The sequence below is a fragment of the Sciurus carolinensis genome, chromosome 5, assembly GCF_902686445.1.
Source record: "Sciurus carolinensis chromosome 5, mSciCar1.2, whole genome shotgun sequence".
NCBI lineage: Eukaryota > Metazoa > Chordata > Mammalia > Rodentia > Sciuridae > Sciurus > Sciurus carolinensis.
The window spans coordinates 100753410-100771927 of record NC_062217.1 but is presented as its reverse complement, the minus strand read 5'-3'; the positions used below and the strand labels follow the sequence as shown (position 1 = coordinate 100771927).

Sequence of the window (18518 nt, the reverse complement as noted above, 5' to 3'; positions counted from 1 at the left end):
AGTGATTGAAATGATTATAAAACCATGGGGGGAAAAAACCCTCTGATACTGAGAAAGTTATTTGGTTATTATTGGAGGTGAATATTAACTAATTTTCAGAATAAAAAGTTGGTATATTAAAGGACAATAAACAAGCAAGCATTTATCTCATCTTGTTAGGAAGCACTGTAGTTCAATCCTAGCTGACAAGAGGAAGATTTTTTTTTTTTTAAAGGAAAGTTGGCTAAAAGATCCAGAAAAACACGGTTAGATAAAGCACTATTTTGCAAGCCCAGATGAAATAATTGATTCAGACATAGTTAAACAACAAATGCTAAAAATATCAGGTAAGACTGCTAGGAAATGGAACATTCAGAGACAACCAAAACTTCACCTCATTGACCTACAGCTTACTGCAAAGCACAAGAGTGGGGGCTACCCATCTTTATATTGAATAGATATGATGAATATCACTTAACCAAATAATTGCACTGTAGGAAAGAAGACAATCTGATGCCTTATATTATGTGTCAAAATAATGTACATAAACTAGGAATCCTAAACATAATCCAGACTTTACACCTCTCCTATTTTTAGGAAACACAGTGCTTAAAGATACAATTTAAAAATCATAAGGAAAGAATCAGACGAAGCTAAAATGTGGGACCATTCTGTAAGACAACTGGCTGGTCTCTTCAAGAAGTCAATGTCATAAGGAGAAAAGCAGAGGTGGGAACAATTGCAGAATGTTAAAAGTGACTAAAAGCAACAACAATCAAATGCGATGCATAAATTTTGACTGAATCATAGTTGGAGAAAACTAGTTACAAACTGACCTTTTGCAGGGAAAGAGGCAGAAGAGGAGGGCAGAATAGAACTCTCCAGTGATATTATCTCCCTTTCCTAAGAACATCAATACAAACTGTCCACAAATGAAAGTACCTTCACCAGAGGCAAAGAAACCAAATGAAACAGCACCATTCCCAGTTACAGCACAACTGAAAAAGGAGGAACAACTGAAAAATCTTGAATATACTAGATTTTTAAAAATTCCTCCTTAAGTATGACACATGTAGGAGAATGAGTTTATTTTTAGGAGATGCTAGCAAACTGCAGCATTTATGGGTCAAGTGTTGCCCCTCCAAAAAAAATTATCCAAAGAGAAGACAAAATGCTAACAACTGCTGTATACAAGTGGCAACACAACAAGGGTTCAGTGTAATATTCTTTCAATTTGTATGTATATAGAAACATTTTCAATAAATTGGAAATATCATAGAAAATAAAGTCATGTAAAAACCTGGGGTGATGATCAACTATAACAGAAGATTCTATGGACAGGTATAACAAAGAAACAAATTAATCTTAAATCAGTCTCCTATAACAAATATACTGCATGAACATTAGCAAGATGGTGAGATAGAAGCAATGTAATCAGTTCAAGAAACAATTCCTACCTTTCAAAAATTTAACATATCAACCAAAACTCCTGCTGATAAAAACCACCAATAGACTACTTCAGATTATCTCTTATTTCTCAAGAGTAGAAGAGGCTACAAAAGAAATACTATTTTTTCCTCTTCAAATATAATGGTTGAGTGTGATAGAAAATTGGTGATTTTGAAATTTAAGAAGAATGAGAATGGGTTGAAAAATCAAGAACATGAATTAACTCATAAAGTCCTTAAATCCATTTACATACACATATGACAACAGTAATAGCATATTAAATCAAAACTGGTAACATTTTATGTATCTAATGGATTGTATAGAATTAAATTCTAATCCCTTACTGTACTAGTTTAACTGTATTGCAGATACACTGCTATACAGTACATCCATTAGCCCAGCTCCAAAGCTAACTCTCCCATTTAATAACTCAAGATGTTACTTGGGGTTTCTCTGTGGAACAATTTTTAAAATTTACTCAACATGACTTCTCAATGCCCCCTTTACAATACCTAGGATTCTACTGCCTTTTAACTGTAATGATAGCATGCCAATGAATGTGTCAATTCCTTGTTATTTGTAACTATCAAGATCTCACTAACAGACATGAAAATGTTAGCTTGCATTTATTTCTTGTGAACTTTGCAAAAATATCTACAGAGTTTTCTCTGACACTGTTCCTCCCTTTTTTCTATTCTTAATCCTATTTTCCTCACTGCTATTAATTTCTATAATGTGTAGAAAGTGGTACAAAAAATCTTTATCTGCAGGAAAAATTAAAACCACATACACTAAAATTTCAAATAGGTAACAAATACTTTCCTTATGATGGTGAAATGGGCAATTTAGATCAACTCTCTTACTGAAGCAACTAGAAAAACTGGACCATCTTCCCAAACCCCCAGGAAAAACTAGAAAAACCAAACTAAAAAATCTATTTGAAAGCATCAGAGTGCTAACAAACATAGTAAAAAAAGTATAGAGACCAGAATATAGGAGAATAAGGAAATCTTCAGAGGTAAGCCTGACATCTGGGACCATTTATCGCCACCAGGGGGATCTGCCAATTCCTAAAAAGGTAGCTGAGGAGATGAATCTAAACCTTCAGCAGATTTTCAAGGCTAGGGCATATTAAATATTACAGTTAAGAATCCAACAAAGTGTGGGAGTGGGGAAATGGACTGTTAACACTTCTGGCTTTATGTTGGGACTCCAAAGTGTTATATCCTAGAAGTAAATAAAACATAAAATAGACCAACCTTTCCAGACTCCAGGGCCTACTTTTGAAACATCTTAGTCTGACTGGATTAAGATTATCCAATATCACTAGTACTGTTAACTAGATTCCTGACAAGTATAAACAAAAATCCTCTCTGAGTTGGGCTTGGTGACACACACCTGTAATACCAGTGACTTGGGAAGCTGAGGCAGGAGGATTGCAGGTTCAAGGCCAGTCTCAGCAATTTAGGGAGGCCCTTAGCAACTCAGTGAAACTCTGTCCCTAAATAAAATATAAAAAAAGGGCTGGGGATGTGGCTCAGTAGTTAAGCACCCCTGGGTTCAATCCCCAGTACCCTCCCCCCAAAAAAAATCCTCTCTGGAAAGAGACAGCACCATTCTAAAATCATTCACAAACCTTAAATTATCTAATTTTTCTTATGTAATATCTTAATTAAAAAAAACCCAAGTAATACTCAGAATATATTCTGAGTATTACACAAAAACCTGACACAAAAACCTACAGAAGACCCACAGACAATGCAGACAATAAAGCTATCCAAAATAGACACACTTAATATAGTCAAAGAAACTTTTTGTTTTTATTTTAAGTTGAGAATCATTAAAGAATGGTCCAGTACAAAACTCTGATAACTTCAAATTTTCAAATCTTATTTCATTCTATAATCTTTACGTTAATCTCATTGATTCTTTAAAAATACTCACAGCTATTCCAAACCCTCCTTAAATGCCCTTAAGTTCACACCCATCCTAAAAGAACACTTTACCTATTAAAAAAGAGAAAAATCAGTCATCCACAGCAGTGCCCTCTAATCTGTCTTCTCTGTTTGATCCCTATAAGGGATCATACCCCATTAAGTTGTTAAGAGAGTAAACTGTTTCAGAAAGGCACCACATCTCAAATCAGAGGTTTTCAAACATTTTACACCACAATACATTACATATACACCTCTGTATTGTCTGTCTATAAGTACACTCATACATCTAATTGAAATATAATTTCTAAAAAACATTTCTGAGCCACAATAATCAAGACAGCATGGCTGCCTTAAAGGCAGAATCAACAGTTCATAAATAAACACATTATTTTTTACAAGAATGACAAGACAATTGAGTAAGAATGATATTCTCAATAACTGGTGCTAAGATAACTGCATATACACATGCAAAAGACTGAAGCTGGACCCCTTCCTCATAAACACACACATATGCACACACATATGAATTCAAAATGGACCATGGACTTAACTGTAAAAGCTAAAACTACTAAACTCTTAGAAGAAAACAGGAGGAGTTGTCATGACCATGGGTTAGACAATGGTTTCTTATATAAAATACCAAAAGCATAATCAACAAAGGTTAAATAACTAGATCAAAATAAATTCAATTTGATTAAAACCTGTTGTGCTGTAAAACTGCCATTGAAAAAGTAAAAAGACAACCCCCAAAATAGGGGAAAACACAAATTAGACATCTGACAAGGGACTTCAACATACAATATATAAAGAATTCTTAAACACCACAATAATAGAAAAAGAACCCAATTTTTTAGGTAAGAAAAAGATCTGAATAAATAATTTTCCCAAGAATATATGCAAATGGCCAAAATGCATGAGAAGATACTCAGTATCATTAGCTATCAAAGAAATGCAAATACCACTCAAGATAGACTATAACAAGCTTGAGTAGGCTGGAAGCAACTAGAAACTTTGTACTCTGCTGGTGAAAAATAAAATGGTATAGCCACTGTGACAAATAACTTGGTAGAACCTCAAAATAATAAACATGAATTTATCTATATGACCTAGCAATCGCACTCATGGGTACACATACCCAAAAGAAAACATATAACACACAAAAACTTGTGCATGAATGTTCTTGACAACATTACTAATCATAGTCGAAAAAGTCAAAACAATACAAATGCCCATCAACTGAAGAGTGGATAAATAAAACGTGGTATATCTGTACAATAGGATATTTTTAGACCATAAAAAGAAATGAAAACAAACACAGTTGTGCATGTTTGTAATCCCAGTGGCTCAGGAGGCTATGGCAGGAGGATCGTAAATTCAAAGCCAGCCTCAGCAACTTAGTGAGGCCTTATATCCAAAAAAAAAACGAAGTACTCGGACACATTACATGATTAACAAATCTTGAAAGCATTATGCCCGTCACAAAAGACTACATACTACTACATAATTCCACTTGTATAACATATCCAGAAGAGGCAAATCTAAAGAGAAGTAAGTACACAAATGGATGCTTGTGGTGGGCTGGTGGGTGGGTGGGGGTGATCAGGGTAAGGAATGAATGGTGACTGCTGATGGGTATGGGATTTCTTTCTGAGGTGACAAACATATTCTCAAATTAGGCTGTGGGGATGGCTACATGAATATAGTACTAAAAAAGTCTCTGTATAATCCAAATGGGTGAACTGTATTGGTATGTGAATTATACCACTGTAAAACTGTTAAATTATTAGCTCCTTGTTAGTTGTTATAAGCTGTTATTTTCTATTTCATTTCATTTAAAAACATAACACAAGTTGTGATCTCTTGTGTTGTGATCTCTTAAATTCATTCTACAATACAACAATGAGTCAGGACCAGCAATTTGAAAAACAATGCCAGAGTCCTATAATACTAGAATGATACCGAAAATCTCCTAATCTCATTATACCTCACATCCCCACTAACCTCAGTTATTGGAAAAGGTCCAACTCTCCATGGTCATTTATTAATCCTTGAATTCCCACCTCCATATTGCTGGGTACATCCTTTACTTTACCTAATTCCTTATTCCTCCTATCTCCTTTACTTGGCCTTCTGGAATTCCTAATATGTAACAAGCAAATTTAAACCAATCATACTATAGTTATCTTTCCTTATTACTACCTATCCTTCCTCAAGTTCTCCCTCAATTCACAGAGGAATTTCACAACTGATTCAAAGTATGTATCCTTACTCCCTTCACCACTTGCTAACTTAACCATTCATGTAGATGGACCCTTCTAATACCCCTAAAGTACCTTTTCAGTGCTAGGGACCAAACCCAGGGCCTTGCACAGGCTAGACAAGCACCCTACCACTGAGCTACACTCAGATCCCCTATCTTCAATTCACTGGCCTCCTGACATCCACAGATTTGTCCCTCAATTCCACTTCAGCAGCCCACACTCAAGTTCATCCTGGGCATTATCAATGACAGTAACCATTACCCTTATGAAATATAATCCAAGCATCACATTCTAACCACAGCACTCAATCCTTCAGGTTCACTTAACCCTCTAAACCCCACAATAATTTAAATTTTCCAATATCCGATGCTATCACTTCCATAGTACAGGGCCTCACTTTGTCTTCTATTCACATTAGATTTCATGATTCATCATCACTCTTCTAAGCACTCCCTTTGAAAGTTCCCCCTCTCCCTTAACCCCATTTCCTTCTCTTTACTGCTCTGGTATGATGGTTTCTTTGTGTGCCAACTAAGCTAGGTTATAGTACCCAGTCATTAAATCAAACACAAATCTAGGTATTGCTATGAGCATATTTTGTAGTTGTTTTAGTCAGTTATTTTGCTGTTGTGACTAAAAGATCTGACCAGAACAACTGTAGAGGAGGAAAAGTTTGAGGGTTCACAGTTTCAAAGGTCTTGATCCATAGACAGCAAACTCCATTCCCTGGGACTCAAGATGAGGCAGGACATCATGGCAGAAGAGTGTGGCAGAGAGAAACAGCTCACATGAAGATCAGGAAGCAGAAAGAGACTCCACTTTCCAGAAACAAAATATATACACCCCAAAACCATGCCCCAATTCCCACCTCCAGCCACACCATATCACTTCAGTTACCACTTAGTTAATCCCTATTAGAGGATTAATTCATTGATTGGGTTAAGATTTTCACAACCCAATCATTTCTCCTCTGAACCTTCTTGCATTGTCTCACACATCCACCATAACAGTACTTGTGGTAATATTTACAATCAATTGACTTTAAGTACAGAAGATTATGATTGGCAATGAGGGCAGGCCTCATTCAATCAATTGAAAGGCTATTAAGTATGAAAACAGGTTTACCCAAGAAGATGAAATTTCTTCCCAAGGCTACAATATTTGTTCTTGCCCCAAAAGTTTCTTGCCTGCTTTACAGATTTCAGATGTCAATCCTCACACCAGCAAATTCCTTGCAATCTCAGCTGTTCTGTCTGTCTGTCCATCTATCTATTTGTCCTACTGGTTTTGTTTCTCTGGAGAACTCTTTGGACTGATAAACCTGGCAAAACCTCACCTGAATGCTGGGGGAAAATATCACAAAATCAGACCAACAGATGCCACTTTAAATTCAAGACTTCAAACCTCAAAGGAACAATCAATACTTTTTGGCAACAGCTTCAAACTGAACACTCCCATCCCAGTCTGCCCATGTGAATATTCTGCTTCATTGAGAAAACAGAAACCACTAGAGATAAAAACTACAAGTACAAACCCTCATCTTCCAAACACTAAGCTTCCTTGGAAGAGTGCACATTACCTCCTTTCCCCCCTGCATTCCTTCCTTTCAATAAAAAAGTATCTATTCTCTAACAAGGACCAAATTCTCTACCTATGCTCTCTATTCTCTATCCTGCACAATCTCATTCTTACAGTCTCATTTTCCAGACCCCTCATTTTCCTTTACCTACCAACTCATGGTTTTGTTCCACTTGAGTTATCTTGAATACGGTACCTACATCCACTATCAGTCCTTGTTCTTTTCTCACTTTGCAAAAAAAATTTCATTCATTGCTTTAAAACAAAACAAAACGAAACTTCAATTTGGTTCCTTTCTTCCCATTTTAATAAAACTGTTCATCAAGATTACCAACAACTTCCCAAATAATCTCTCTGTGCCTGTTTCCTAAACTATAAAATGGGAATATAATGGTACCTAGGATCAAGGGATGTTTAAACAACATATGTAAAGGACTAGAACAGTGCCTGAAATATGATTTAGCACTGATTATTAGTTATTAAATCATCTGGATATCTGGGACTCTTGCTTTTCCTGGGTTCTATATTTTTGTTACTAGCCTACTCAACAATGTGTGGGTCCTTGAGTAGCAAAATGCTTCAGTTTTGGGGGGGTGCAAGGAGAGGTGGAAAGATAAAGAAAATAAATTATACCCTCTCTATTAAACAATAAGATCTCTGAATTTCATTCAAATATCTTCAATCAACAATCATAAACCTTCATAAAGTTAAGCTACCTCAACCCAAGAGCTAAATCACACTCCCTCTACCGCCTCACCCACTTCCATATTTTTCTACTTGCTGATTTTTGTCAAGATCATTTATCTAAGCACAACACCTTTCTATCTACATTCACTCACTCCTCATTTGGAAAGATCTTAACCTCTGACTTGACTGTATGTTTTGTGACAGCAGACTAAGCTGTATTTCTGGAAACCATCTCTAGATGCTATGCAAACGAAAAGTAGTCAAAATACTACTAGGCATTTAGAACTTACTTCTAGTAGCTAAAATGCTATTAGGAACTGAAAAAGAGACTCAAATGAAAAGGTTAAGTTTACTGTAACATCGTAAGTTCCTATTAAAAAATTCTTCTATTAAAAAAATTCTAGGGGCTGGGGTTCTGGCTCAGTGGTAGAGTACTTGCCTAGCATGCGTGAAGCACTGGCTTCAATTCTCAGCACCACCTGTAAATAAATGAATAAAATAAAGGTCTATCAACATCTAAAAAATACTTTTTTAAATAATACTAATGGCAAATTGAGTATATGTAATTGATAACTGAAGTCAATCACTGTTGGGGGCAGGTCAACTTGAAAGGATATGTGAAAACTTTGTTGTTGATGGAAATGTTCTATATTTTGAAATACAGGTTATATAAGTGCACATATACATTGGCAAACTTTTACTGGACTCTACACATATAATGTTTGTGTATCTTATTATATGCAAATTTTACCACGATAAAATGAAAAATATCACAATCTCAACAGAAATGGCAGAGAATTGGCAAAGAAGGGGTCCGGACTAGACTAGAGGATCTGAGTCTAAAAATTTATATAAAATAAACAAAATACAAACCAGAAAGACAAAAATCTGAAAAAAGTGAAAAAGAATTCACCCTAAAAAAAAAAGAAAGAATTCACCCTACCAGAAAGTACAGTACAAACTACAATAATTAAAATGGGATGGCTTGGTTCCTAAATGGGTAGACAGGTCAACAGAATAGAAATGGTCCCAAATCCACAAGGAAATTCAGTAATGATAAAGCATTTTATATCAGTAAGACAAAGATGGGTTATTAAATAATGTTGACACAACTGGGTGAACATCTGATGAAAAAAACAAGGTTGGATCCATGTATATTATCTTATCCTATAAAGGCAAACATCAACTTGTGAAACAATATTTCAAAAAAAATAGCTATTTTTAGTGTAAAAATAAGCCCCACAAGTCTAAGAAAATGAGCAACAAAGCAACAGAAAAATAAGCAAGGTTAAGGACAGTTAATAAGACAGAAAATGCAAACAAACCTTAAAAGATGTTTAATCTCACCAATAATGGCAAAGATTAAAAAAGCAGGCTTCCTCACTTGGTGCTGGTGGAATGGAAGTTGGACCTCTATGTATTACATGCTGCCAATACATATCAGAATTGTAGATACACATACACTCTGACCAAGCAATCCACGTCTGGAGATGTATCCTATACATTTCTATACAAGTATGAAGTGATATATACACACAGAGACTGAATAAATAAACTAAGTATACACAAAAAAGGCATTAGTTAATTCAATGGTACACATGTATAATGGTGTTTAAGACTAAGTGGTGTTTATGTTCCCCTAAAGGAGCATGTTGAAGTCGCTTGGAGGTGAGACCTTCAGGAAGTAATAAGATTGAGATGAGCTCATGAGAGAGGGGCTCTCATGATGGGATTAGTGTCCTTATAAGAAGAAGAGTCTGGAGTTCTCCCTGGCTATGTGAGTATACAGGGGAGAAGGCAGCTGATTGCCCTCACAAGATTGGTTCCTCAGGGAACCAAATTGGCCAGGGCTCTCTGTTCTTAAACTGTGAGAAATGCATTTCTGTTACTTGAGCCACCCTGTCAATGGTGTTTTGTTATAACAGCTCAAACAGATAAAGGCAGATAGAAAATCATAAAACTGTTTGCACAAAGTATTCAACATCTTAGATAAAGGAGTCAGCAGAGAGTAATACATAAATATACATACACACACACACGAACAATACACAGTCCCTCATTGGTAAGACAAAAATCCAGGAATAAAAATAAAACAAGTTTTAAAGTAAGTTTAGTACAAACATTTGGCAGTGAAATCTAACAAGATTTGGCAAAAGGCTTTATAATTTTTATTCATCCCACTTATTATGCTCTTTATGCTTTCAATACAGACATATTAATGTGTTTGATTACAGGATACTACCAACTCCTATTAAGAGATTTTGGATAATATGGTGAATGCACTATATCATTTTTCCATAATTCCAAAGAGAAACTAATTCTGAAAAACAACCAGACAAGGATTTTGCACAAGGGATTATGGTTTGTATTTACTTGAGCATACAAAAATCACTTTTGAAAGGATTCATAGGAAACTTATCACCATTTCCAGAGGGAGAAACTGGGTGGCTGCACAGAATGAAAAAAAAAAACACTCTACTGTACATCTTTTTAAATCTTGGGAACTCTGAATCAAAGTGAATTCAGTCAAAAGTTTAAACAAACTTGTAAATTTTCAGTAGTAACAAAACCAGATTATTTCAATTTTTGTTTGTTTTGACTGAAAAGTGACTCTCAAGTCACAGCTTTCCTTCATCTCACCTTTGGTTGACCCAAATGGCATCTGAAAGTCAGAGGCAACCTCTCTGGAGAAACCAGGGAATGATGAGTTTCTGTTCCATTAACAACTTTTAGCAAATAGCATCTTCCCCATGTTTTGATGCTTCCAGGTAAGCAAAGAAAGTATGGCTGTTTTCCCCTTCTCATATCCTCAAAAATAGGCGGGTGGGGCTGGGGTTGTAGTTCAGTGATAGAGCATTTGCCTACCATGTGTAAGGCTCTGTGTTCAATCCTCAGCACCACATAAAAATAAACAAACAAAATAAAGGTATTGTGTCCATCTACAACTAAAAAGAATTAAAAAAAAAAAAAGGAATTTAAAAACAAAATAGGTGGGTGAAAGGCTAGTGCCTCTCAGCAGGAAGCAGTGAGGCCCATACTTCTCATACTGGAGAAAAGATAAGAAAGTGCTCCCACAACAGATTTAGCTTTAAGTTTTTCAGAGGATTGATTTAAAAGTTTGAGGACTACAGTTGGTATCTAAGTAGCATATTCTCTAGTATGTACTTTTTATACTTTTATTTGTTTTAATACCCTCTTGTATTCCAAAATGAATCTGAGGAGACTTTTTTTTTTTTTGCCTTTTCTTATGATTTGGATTCATCTGTACCACAGTCTCAACCACAACCAGAAATTAGAAAAGACATCTTGCTTTCTGCAGCTTATCCAGTATTTTTAAGGGGAGGGCAAAAAATGTTATGGTTTGGAAGTCCCCCAATGGCAAAAGGAATTCCTAACAAAATAACTAACATTTGCTTCTTTGTGTTAGGACATAATGAACATATTTATAGTTTTACCTCCTATCAAGTTATACTCATATCATTAAAGGTAGAGATTGATTTCAACAACAGTGTAGAAGTCAGGCTCCCACATTACTTACTACCTGCAGTGGCAGAGAGTGATTTCTCAATAAACACCACCTGTGTAAAATCTGTGTCATCTCATAGTTGCTGACCTCAAAAAGAAACAAGAAATTTTATGTACCATTACCACACAGAAAACTTAGAGACTCTAGAAAGCACCTAATGAACTGTTGTGATTACCTACTTTATGACAAGTATGTAATCTCCATAGTCAAAGATCCCAATAAGATTAAATTTAAAATACATGACAGCATTCTACTTCCTTCAGAAAAAATACATGATAAAGTTATCCCTAGGTGCTGGATTCCCAATCCTTTATATATCTGTCAAAATAAACTTGGAAAGCTTAAGGAACCTCTGCTTGGGGAAGGGGTAAGAAATATTGAAACAACATTGTATCAGAGAATGTGGCAAATACTTATCAACTTTGAATATTTGTTTTTGGAACATTTCTAAATTTTAAGACAGAAAGGATTAGTGTACACAAGAAATCTGTCAATTCAGATTTGATGAGATAATCAAATTTTAATCCCCTCCCCCCAAAAAAACACACAGGGAAGCAACTAGTATGCTCAGAAGAGTTTGTGCATCAAAATGATTTTTAATTTACTCAGTATTTTACATCTGTTGGACTTTAAAAATAATAAGTGAAAACAAAAACTAAAGTTTCCTGAAAGCAACCAAGCACTTTACATTCAGTACCTTAAATCTCAGACCTATGAGGTTATGTACTATTATTGCTCTCATTTGACAGATAATAAAGCAGGCCCAAATGAACTTGCTTATATCACATAAAGTGAATTCTAGCTGCCTTTAACTTTCTAAAAAATCTGCATATTTTAACCAAATCTGATGTACTACTAAGGGTTATAGGAGATAGATGACATAACCCACCACCTTGAAAAAGAATGTCAGCTAGTAAGTTTTCCAAAAGGCCTACAAAAAACACACCCCCACCACACACACATACACATTCTCTCTCTCCCTCTTAAAAACTAGTTTCAATGAAATTTGGCCTGTCCAGAGATTTGAAGTAGACTTCTGTTTGGAGAAGACCTCTCATACCTCTTTTAAAAGAATATAAATTCACTGTTTAGGAGTGCCTTAAGTCCTATCCTCGATCATAAGCTTCTTGAGGCTAATGAAGTCTTCATTTTAACAACTTCCACAAAGTTTCTGAGAACATCAAGTCTTTTCAAAAGGCATCACGCTGCAGAATAAATAAAATCTACCACTCAAAGAATCTAATTTAAGGTGAAGCTTTTTGTTTTTCTGCATATTAAAGAAAGAAATTAATAATTTTCCCTGCTTCTGAAAATTTCAAGGATAATTTTGCTTGCTGTTTTGTTTTTTGTTTTGTAGTCCTAGGAAAGGAACCCAGGGTGTCACATATGCTGGGCAGGCACTCCACCACTTAGTACTACTCCCAGTCCCTTATTTGCTGTTCTTTACTGGAGCTCCTGATAATCATCCAAGAAGGCCTCTTTCTGTATAGTTTCTGAAGAACCACCTATCTGGGGAACAACCCTTCTATAAAAAAAGTTTTGACAGTTTGTTTACAGTTCTAAAACTAAGAAGGCTAAACAACTTGCCCAGAGTTACAGAGCTTGTTCATGGCAAAGTCCAGAGTGAATTTAAGTCTGACTACTAGACTGCTTTAGTTCCAGCTACTGAATGACAAGATGACTCTTAGCCTGGGGTGCTCTACCACAGAGTTACAGCCCTTTTATTAATATTATTATTTATTTTACAACAGGCTAAGTTGACAAAGGGGGACCTTGAACTTGCCATCCCATCCTTCTGCCTCAGTCTTTCAAATACCTGGGATTAGAGATATGCATTCGGCATGCTAGGACCACTCTCATTCCAATACTCCTATCGCCTTTTAGGTAGTAAATTTTCTTTAATCAAAATAAACTTGTGAAATCAAAGTTAAAGATATCTTACATTACAGTAAGAATGCAAAGCTTCTAAACGTTCAGGTAAAGAGTTCATGACTAAGACAATAAGCATCACAAATCTCTGAAATAGTCAAATGATTCATATCTAAAGCTACGTGATTATAATAATTTCCTTGCACTACACAAATCAGAAAGGCTACTACCCATACCATTGACCTGACCTCTAGAGAACTGGCATCTTCATGACATTATGTTATTCTTCTACACATGCAATGAAGCATCTCAACCATGTAGATGACTCAAATATGTCAAAACTCAATCCACTAGTAAAGCAAATCAAAAACGAGCAGGCCCAACAACCTCATAATCATCAGTAGTATACTTTGTGGCTAGTTATTTAACAGTGAATTAATTTTTTTCACTGAGCTTCAGTATCCTCACAGTCATTTCCATAATACCAGGCATAGAGCAAATAGTTAAGAGTTTAACCTTATAAATTTTGGTGCAATTTATTCTTACATTAATTTCCTTTCCAAGTGGCATTTCCCTCAGGATCCAAAGGGGTCTGAAGGATATAGTTGCCTATTCTGCCAGGACACTTAAAGGGAGAACTTTTCAAATTCATTAAAAGAAAATATTTATGAACAGAACCAGTTCTCTCTCTTCCTCTAAAATAGAATTTAGACTGAAATGTAGAGTGAGCCCTAATGGGTATGGGAATTCTTCTTTGGGTTGATGACAATGTTCTGTAATTGATGGTGATCAATACACAACTTTGTAAATAAAACTAAAAACCACTGAAATGTGTACTCTGAAATGGTGAATTTTATGATACATGAAATAAATCTTAATTGTTATTTTTAAAAACAGCATTCAGGAAACAAAACAGTATTTTACATAGCCTATGAGCTAGTGCCTAAGGATTTTTTTATCAGTGACACTTACTGAAATCTAAAATAACTAGGCAAACCAATGAAAGTATGGTGTTTCAAGATTTCCAGCCCATACTTTAAAAGTATCATTTTATTATTTCTTCATTTCCACCTTACATCAAATAAGTTCACCTCAAAATCCTGAACATCAAAAACAAATGCTAAAACTTATTAAGAAGCAGTGGAAATGCACTACAACTTGAATAAAATATTATTTTGAGTTTCAGGTCATATGCTTTGCCAAGAGGGTAAGTTAAAACTTAATTTCTAATAAGTATTTCTAAAGTATTAGAAATTAAATGCTTCTGATAAAACATTTATGCAGGTTATTTCTTCTGTTCTACTCTTCTACATAAAATAAAGAAATCACCCAAAACCTTTCCAATGATATTTGCAAAAGGATAAATGCAATCATTTAGATTCCTAAGTGAATACCTCTGTGAACATATGTACATACAGGTTGAGTATCATTTATCTAAAAATGCTTGGGACCAGAGCTGTTTCAGATTTGGGGGGTAATCTGAATTTTCAGATTAGATCATTCAAATGTATATTCATGTATACAAACACACATCACAACTTTATTAATCATATTAAAAACATTTAACTGGGTGAACACACCTGTAGTCCCAGCTACTCAGAAGGCTGAGGAAAGAGAATCACAAGTTCGAGGACAACCTTGGCAACTTAGCAAGACCCTGTCTCAAAACAAAATGAAAAATAAAAAAGACTGGGCATGTAACTCAGTGGTAGAGTGCCTCTGGGTTCAATCCCCAGTACTGCAAAACAAACTATTTAGACAAGATTTTATTTTAGGATAGTGAACAGCCTTGAAGTGACAGGGGGAAAAAAAGGCACTGAAGTGATTCAAGAACCCTGTAGTCCTAAGAGATACTATACTGTATGAATTGATCATTTAGCCATCTAGAACTGACAGTCTCCAAAACTTCATGGAGAATATTGTCTTTTTAAAGGATTGATTTGAATATTATCAATTATAAAGAGTTTTTCATACATCCAACTCTTTTTGAACACTTATTATATTCCTGGCTAGGTGGTGGAAAAAGAGATGTACCTGCCCTCAAGGAAGTCCCATTTTGATTGCTTGCTTTTGTCTGGCACTGCACTAAACATAAACATATTCACTTATAGCATCTAATCTCCTAGGTTTAAGGTTAGCCACAAAAGGGAAAGTGGGGCCAACAGTATAAATGAATGGAAAAAATAAAATTAAAAAATAAAAGCTGTTGTACATTTAGACCAAACACAGCTATATTTCCTAACATAAAATTACTTTAAGTTCCAGATACAGTGCTAAAAAAATAAAAATAAAAACAGTAAAATGACCCAAAGCTAACTGTACCTTCCTTAACATACGTCCCTTATAAAACTGTCTCATTTAAAGGTATATCTATTATATTTCATTCTTAGTATTCTCTTCCATTTAAGGATATTTCCCTTTACCTTCAGACCTCTCCATCTGGATACAGTACTGAACAGTTGCTGAATGAATGAATGAAATAAACAGATGTTCTAATTGCCACGGAGGTATCTGCTGGATGCTTATCTCAAAACACAAAGAGCTGACAGACCAAAATTCTACTGGGAAGATCACTGAATTTCAGTGGTAAAAATAGTAACCAATGGACTTTGTCTGATACCCTGTAGTCAACATGTTATTAAATTCAAATTAAAGATCAGATGGGAACTTTGGGAAATGAAAATGTAAAGTGTGTGTCACAGTACTTTAAAATGGACTTGTTCTGCCGTCTCTGGATAGGAAAGTCAAGTGCCAAGACAAAGGGATGATAGGGTGGGGTGAAAAAGTCAAAAGGTCACCACCGAGTGACCCTCCAGAGAAAAGTGCGCAGACCACTGAAGCTCCGGGAGAGCCTGATAACACACCTCCCGCACTAGCCACCGGCCGGGTTCTCTCACAACCCAGGGCTGGAGCCCACCCGAACCTTTATCGGCGTTGCAGCCTGCGTTCGCTCAGGACGTTAGCACAAAGAAACCAACGAGAAACAAAACACGGTCCCGTGGGTGCCCGGCAGGCGTGGGGAACCGGAGAACCGGGACGCGAGCGCTCTCCCTGCTCCCCGCCCCCCGGGGAGGCAGCCAGGGCGCGGCGGGCCGCGAAGAAGCCTCTGTCCGACCTTCGCCGAAGTGTTTCAGAACTTGCCACCCCCCCCCCCCCGCCGCTCCATTTTCTCCTCCAGACGTGGAAGCGGGACCCTTGCGAGGAGGGCGCGCGAGGACCGGCGGGCGGAGCTCAGGGCTGCGGGCCCGGCGCGGGCGGGCGGCCCGGGTCCCGCGGGCCCACGCCCCCTCTTCTGGCTCCCGCCTCCCGGGCCGCTATTGTTCCCGCGCCGCCCCCGCCCGCCGCCCGCTCCCGCCCCCACTGCCGGGAGGGGGTCACGACTGAGGAGAAGGCGGCGGCGGCGGCGGCGGCGGCGGCACAATAACATAAACACCGGGGCCGCCGTGTGCCCCGTCCCTGCGGCACCCGCCGCACTTACCTGGCAGCGCAGCAAACCGCAACAGTAAGGACCCCAGCGGGGACGCACACCGTCCAGGCGTTCGCCGCGGCCGTTACCCAGCGCTGCTCGCGGCTCCGCTCTCCGGGCCGCGTCGTCCGGCCTTGGCCGCTCCGCTGAGTAACAGGGACGCGAGCCGTCACCGCGCACGCCCGCCCACGTCATCGCGCAGGGCCCCACCCCCGCGCCTCCCTCTGGAGCGGCCCGCGGGGCGGGGCAGCCCCGGGGCCCGGATTGCGGGGGCGGGGCCCGCAGCTAGTGGGCGTGGCTACACTAGCGGACCCGGCGGACTTGGAGGAGGTCGCTTGGAGCTTGAGCGGCTGGGAAATCCTCTGAGAGTCTTGTTAGGGGCCGGCTGGAAGTGGGAGGGGGCGGGCCCCTAGATGGCACGTGTCGGCGTGTGGCCCAGACACTGCATCTGGCCCCGGGCACTTTACTAGTCACAGCCTAAGCCTCCAGGGCTCCTCACAGCAGGGTTTGAAGGTGAGGTGGCTTAGGCCAAACCTGCCTGGCGAGCTGACACGCCTGCCTGGGCACACACCTGAGGCAAGAAGAGCTCGTTACCTTGAACAACACAGTATGTTCCATTCTGAGGACACCTGTCGGGGTTCAGCCACCTACCAGCAAACAAATGTTCTCTTCATCGTCCTAGAAAAAGCTACCTCCTGATTTTCCATAATCCACCTCTTCCCAGATTACTTATATTACCCGATTTATCTCTGAGACCCCAGAATGCGTGCACGTGTTAGTTATAGAAGTGACAAGCTGACAAACCACTAGATATCCAACAATGGGTGGAAAGGCATTTAAATTACTATCATCCCTGCGATAGAATACATTTTAGTATTTTAAACGCCATTTGTTCAAAGAATTCTTACCAAGGGAAACTGTTCACAATATATCATTAAGAGGAAGAAGCGAGTATATATAGATTCTCCCACTTATGAACTATATATATACATATATATGTGTGTATATACACACACACATGTAGTATATACATAGAAAAGAAATATACCAAATTCTTTTAACAGTGGTTCATCACTGGACTGGAATGAAGAACTATTTGGTTATCTCTTATGCTTTGGGTATTTTCTCATGGTTTCCCAAAGGATTAGTTATGATTACAATCAGAGATAAGTTACCTAAACAATAAATAAATATTACATGTTGGGCTGTTGTGTTTCTAATAATTCTGAAATGGAACATGTAATATTCACTCTCCGTTTTTCCCCTTCCTCTCAGCCTTTATTTCCTTCCTTCCTTTGTTTCTCCAATAATTATCACATACCCATTCTCTGCCAGGCAATGTTCCAGCGTGGCAATACAATGAAACTTACAGATTTAATCACTTATATGAAAATAACAACAGAAGTGCAAAATTATCATTGTTATAATGCAAATTGTTAAGGACATATAGGATTATGAAACTAATTGATATAATTAATAAATCCAGAAAATGTTTCCCTGAAGAAATGCCCCCTGAGTTGAGAACAGATTTGACCAGACAGAGACTATTTCTGACCTAGGTAACTTGGCAAGATGAGTTAGTAACAGAGCTGCCAGGAAAAGTAGAATTAAAACCAGGAAAGAGGGATCAGGTAGAAAGGAGTGATCAATAAGGACCAATAAGGATCCTGTGATGAGAGAGAGTAGGGTAAGTTGGAGAAATTTAGGAGGAACCAACTTTGCCAGAGAGGACGAAGGAAGAAGGATCCATGAAATAAAATTGAGAA

At 37.7% G+C, this 18518-nt stretch overlaps 1 protein-coding gene across 4 annotated transcripts in view; it reads right to left on the bottom strand.

The window, feature by feature from the left end:
• The window catches only part of Mapk8 (mitogen-activated protein kinase 8), a 121315-nt gene extending 104383 nt beyond the window's left edge, over positions 1 to 16932 (bottom strand). For 2 of the 4 annotated variants that reach the window (XM_047552745.1, XM_047552743.1), the window contains exon 1: positions 16765 to 16931. The gene's annotated coding sequence lies outside the window, so the exon portion shown is untranslated. Of the gene's footprint in view, positions 1 to 16764 lie in introns of all 4 variants that reach the window. The other 2 variants (XM_047552744.1, XM_047552747.1) reach the window with 2 other exon arrangements.
• Between the last annotated feature and the right edge of the window lie 1586 nt (positions 16933 to 18518).